Raw genomic sequence first — 6050 nt, 5'->3', positions numbered from 1 at the left:
AGGAACTCCCTTTGCAGTGACGCGTCCTCCGGGTCCTAGAAATAAGCAGCTTCCCTGATATGATGGTACATGTGAATGATGATACATGGACCAAATGACCACAATGTTCCAGCAGACAATCGATTGTGTTTGTACATTTTAATATACACCACATATTATTAACTGGTATGAAAAAAAAAAAAAAATCAGATCAGGCATAACATACAAAATATTATTATCCTAATATTGTGTTGGTCCCCCTTTTGCTACCGAACAACCCTGCCCCATGAAGCCATGGACTCCATTAGACGCAAAGTGTGCTGCATCTGGCACCAAGATGTTAGCAGCAAATTCTTTAAGTCCTGTAAGTTGCAAGGTGGGCCCTCTATGGAACGGACCTGTTTGTTCAGCACATCCCACAGATGCTTGATTGAATTGAGATCTGGGGGATTTGGAGGCCAAGTCAACACCTTAAACTCGTGCTCTTCAAACCATTCCTGAATCATTTTTGCTTTGTGGCAGGACGCATTATCCTGCTGAAATAGGCCATAGTCACTAGGGAATACCGTTTCCATTAAAGGGTGTACGCTCTGCAACATTGGTTTGCTCCAAGGTTTCCTATAAGAACATTGCCCAAATCATCACAATGCATCCACCAGCTTGCCTTCCTCCCATAGTGCATCCTGGTGCCATGTGTTCCCATGGTAAGTCACGCACAGGCACCCAGCCATCCACACAATGTAAAAAAAAAAATTATTTATCAGACCAGGCCACCTTCTTCCATTGCTCCATGGTCCAGTTCTGATGCTTACGTGCCCACTGTTGGTGCTTTTAGCAGTGAACAGGGGTCAGCATGGCATGGGCACCCTGACTGGTCTGCTGTCCCATACGCAACAAACTGCGACGCACTGTGTATTTGGACCCCTTCCTATTAGAATCAGCATTACCATGTTTTTTTGTTTTTTTTTTAAGCTACAGCAGGTCGTCTCTTTGATCGGACCACAAGGACCTCAATGCTCCCCACATGTATCAATGAGCGTTGGTCGCCCTTGACCCAGTTGTCCGGTTCACCAATGTACTTTCCCTGGACCACTTTACCTGTCAGGAGACATAATGTTATGCATGATCGGGGTATATGTATATATAAATTACACTCAACTAAAGGATTATTAGGAAAACCTGTTCAATTTCTCATTAATGCAATTATCTAATCAACCAATAACATAGCAGTTACTTCAATGCATTTAGGTGTGTGGTCCTGGTCAAGACAATCTCCTGAACTCCAAACTGAATGTCAGAATGGGAAAGAAAGGTGATTTAAGCAATTTTGAGCGTGGCATGGTTCTTGGTGCCAGACGGGCCGGTCTGAGTATTTCACAATCTGATCAGTTACTGGGATTTTCATGCACAACCATTTCTTGGGTTTAAAAAGAATGGCGTGAAAAGGGAAAAACATCCAGTATGCAGCAGTCCTGTGGGCGCAAATTCCTTGTTGATGCTAGAGGTCAGAGGAGAATGGGCCGACTGATTCAAGCTGATAGAAGAGCAACTTTGACTGAAATAACCACTCGTTACAACCGAGGTATGCAACCACAACATGCACAACCTTGAGGCTGATAGGCTACAACAGCAGAAGACCCCACCGGGTACCACTCATCTTAACTACAAATAGGAAAAAGAGGCTACAATTTACACAAGCTCACCAAAATTGGACAGTTGAAGACTGGAAAAATGTTGCCTGGTCTGATGAGTCTCGATTTCTGTTGAGACATTCAGATGTTAGAGTCAGAGTTGCAGGAGCATTTTCTATGTGGAGCTCTATGTGCGTGGGATTCATGGTGCTCCGGTTTCCTCCGCAATCAAAAAACATGTTGATGTGAATGTGTGTGTGTCAGAACTGAAATCATGGAGAGGGTTGGGGTTATACCACACACTTATTTATTGAATTAGTATTGACCTTTTCAAATTTTATACAATAGTTATAATGTATCAAACTCAACTACTACTATTATTGTAGTATACTATGAATAATTAAATCTTTAATATTATTATGCTTCGTAAAGTGATAATACAACAATTATATATATATATTTTTATATGATAAAATATATGAATATTATTAGCATATTTTCTGATGAAAGCTATGTGCCTGAATGAGCTTTCATGCAACATAGAGTTGCAAAGAATGAAAAATGATCATTACAGCACCATCAATTCATTCACACCATACATCCTTAAACAAATCTGACATAGCAGAACTTCATTAGGAGATCAGGGAACAATGAGCACCTCTATTATTTACAAGGAAGCAGAGGGATCCCTGAGGAGACACTATTAAAAGGAGAAAAACAGTGTTGATTAGTGATGACACATCGGTGTAGGCTATTGAGCTTCTGAAACAGCTAGATAAAAGACACATATACACACACTTTGTTCATGGTCATGCTCTTTTTGTTAAGATTTTCTCAGTGGTACATTCTGGACATTCCCCTTTGTTTGAAGTACATTCCCTTTAAGCACAGTACAAACCATTATAAATAACAGCTTTCTGTTTAAAAGTTCTGCACTGTTCGACACAGTAAGATCAGTGTCATGTTTTTTTACGGTTCAATATTACTTTCCAAGTACCATCTTGTCTTCTCTTCTGTATCAGATCAGACTTTTATGAAATCTTGGAAATGATGTTGAGGTTTTCATGGCATTTTAAAGCATGGAAGCAAGTAATCTGATTTAATTAGACCAGATAGTTTACTTCCTTTCCATGGTACCGGTTAACTGACCTACTTTTATTTTCCAAGGTAATTACACAAAGTTTCCAAAGTAAAATTGGAGCCAAGTTGCCAGCTGTTTTTTGTTGTTGAGTTGTGCCCCCAAAGCAGATAAGTGTGAGAGAGAACAGATATTCAATAACTACACTGTTGCTTTGTTTTAAATTTGGTTGATTATATTGTTGCTATTTTAGAAGCCCAGCCATTACTCCTAGTTGTTCTGGATTTCTACTTATGAAGTCCTGTTTGACTGGTTTGTTTTTCTGGTTTTGTGTTAATTGAAAAAAATAAAAAAGTGAACACATTTTGAAAGCTTTAAGTATACACCACACATGCATAGTCATAAACAGAAGTGAATAAACATGATAAAAAAAGTTCCCGTTTACTCCAAAATAAAACTAGGGACAATCATGATTCATTATTTAAACATTAAAAATTCAGCTCTGTTCATGTTAAAAACTAAAAATCTTTAAAATCAAACTGCTGTGATAAAAAAGGACTAAATGGTGTCATTTCTTCATTCAATACTACTGCTCAAGGAAAACAGAAAGTGAAATGTGGGTTTGTATGGCGAAGACAGCAGATAATGAGTGGAAAAAGCCCGGACAAACAGATCCCTCTGCTGAGTCCTGTTAAAAGACTTCCATATATTTACTTTGCACTACAGACATCTAACGTTAAACAACTGTCTTTTAAATGTAAAATTTATATTTTCATATCCCCCCCCTCCCAAATTTTCACAAGAAATCCACCTGAATGTCATCTAGACTCTAAAATAATCAATACGTCATTTATAATACATTTGAAGCATTCATAGAGGAGTGTGAATTTTTTCTGCGTTTGCTGTAAACTCAGACCATCTGCTCCACTGATGGCTACTGGGATACCCAGCTGCGTCCAAATACTGTGTCCTGACACGCAGGCGTGTTGCACAGCAACTGAGTACATATTCCAAACATGAATCATCAACTCGCCCTATGCTGAGGGCAGAAAATGGACACTTAACCTGGAAGACAAGCCTCTAATGTGGCATAAAGTAGCCACTATTCCCCTGCTGTTATGGTAGGGCAACTCTACTATTGCAGCAAAAGCCATTACATCACTGTTTGATGCATTTACCCCTGCAGTGGAAACCTGAGTAGAAGTGGTTTACGCCAAGAGAAGATGAGGATGAGAAAAGGGGTACGGACTGAGAAAGAAAGAAGGGATGAAACTATATCATATGTACTGGACATAAAAGAAAGAATTTGTGTTATTTGGTTGTTAATAACACTCTTTTTAACTCTAATCTGCAATTAGCAGAAAAATATATTGTTTTATTTAGCAAGCAAGAAAGACCTGCGAATTGTCCTGCTTTGGTTTTATTCATTCGCAAAATGACGTTTTAAAAAAAAAATTCAGATACGCCAATGTCCTCATAGACTAACACATGGCACCTTGGACAAAGAAAGTGCATGCCAATTCAATCGGAAAGTCAATCGGACTAGCGGTTGGGTGGTTATAGCCATTTTCATATTTGTTCCTGTAATTGTTCCTCCAATCGTCACATTTTTCTTACATGTATCGAGTAAAAATCTCTCATTCCGTTCATGAGTTATAGTCATTTTAGTAAAAGTGGCCCTGGCCATGATCGAATGTTTTAGTGTCTGTGAACCGAAATTTCAACTTTCTTTTGATAGATATTGACAATCAGACTCCAGAGAATCTTTCTGCACTAATTGGTTCCAATCGGGCCAAAAACCTAGCGCTAGTTTGCAAAAATAGGTTAAAACATTTCTAAACCAAGGATTCCAATGATATAAGACACTTGAGTCTACGCCAAACGGTTTAGGAGTTCAGCCCTTTTGTACTTTTGACCACTGTAGCGTCTCCGTCAGGCTGATCGAGGCGAGCCTTGGCGACGTTGTAGGCGGTGTGAGTTTGTTTTGCCTGATATTTTTTAGTGGAGAATGATGATCCTTGAAAAATTGTACAATTACAATAGGGGTTTCAGCGCTATGCTGTGTTGTGAACCCCTCACAACAGCAACATCGAGGGGTTTGAAAAACACACCTTACTGACTGGACTACTATGTCTACTGAGGCAGCAGCAGAAATGTAGGAGGTTGATATGCAAATATATTCAGTGCTGTTGTTTCCCATCTTCAAATTTTCATTATATTGTCACTTTCTGATCAAACGGCACTTTGCAACAACACAACCTTGTTTCTGCAGTGACTTTTAGCATCCTGTAACGATGTCTGACAAGTTTACCCTTTAAGAGAAAGTAACACAATCCACACGAAATCCAATTAGAGTGGTCAGAAACCGATTTCCAGAAATGACAATTTTTAAAAGGATTTTAAAGCATATTGGAATGCATTGAGATTTTTTTTTTCGTTCACACTTGCTAAATTTGATCGGATTCCTGTCGGATATGCACAAAAATCATATTTAGACTGACAGGCTTAATTGCGACTGCTGTTTGTGTGTCAGAAGATGCTCTGAGATTTGTGCGAGGCAGCTCAAACCGGTTTGGGCTTTTGTGCAGTGTTATCACACGTTCCACCCCACATTTCCAAAGCCACTTGAAGGCAAGCCTGCAAGTTTAGCAAAAAAACACACAAAAAAAAAAAAACGTAACGCCTGTTAAAGCTGTGCTATGCAGGAAAGGAGGCCAGTGGCTGTTTTTTTAATGGATGTTAATGGAGGAGAGGTTTCACTACAATACTAATAAACTGCTTTTGTGGGAACACGGCTTATCATTTAATTAATCAGCTAATCTTCAATCTTCAAACGCTCTTAAACATTACCTTAGGATTGATCTATTTTTATAGTTTACACTGAGAAAAGTGCAGTTTTATAAGAGAAGTCACTGCACGACAGGTATGACTCAATTCATAGCACTGCTGCTCATTTATCCGCAAACAGTGTCGCACAACTCTGAGTGAAATTCAATGCTGTAGCTGTTACAAGGCTGTAACGTGTTATCAAGACACATGTGATCCAAGCTAGCCGTTATGCTCCCTCCATACCACGGGTCCACAGACCCTCGGATCTCCTAATATTAGACCATCTCTGACTGCACTCCATCATAAAACCAAAGAGTCTCTGATTTCACAGAGATTGAACTCATAAGATTGGCTAATCAAAACTTCAAACAGCTAAAAAATAAGTTTGTTATTGGGGTCACAGATCAGGGTTGGACAAGGTTCTAAATGACAATATTTTCTTTAAGAGCTGATTTACAGTCGATTTGAACTCAGTTTAAATAACTGAATAATTTTCTTGTGATCATTGTAAAGCTGCTTTAAAACAATCTGTT

Source organism: Pseudorasbora parva, chromosome 3 (assembly GCF_024679245.1).
Source record: "Pseudorasbora parva isolate DD20220531a chromosome 3, ASM2467924v1, whole genome shotgun sequence".
Taxonomy (NCBI): domain Eukaryota; kingdom Metazoa; phylum Chordata; class Actinopteri; order Cypriniformes; family Gobionidae; genus Pseudorasbora; species Pseudorasbora parva.
This window is presented reverse-complemented; position numbering follows the sequence as displayed.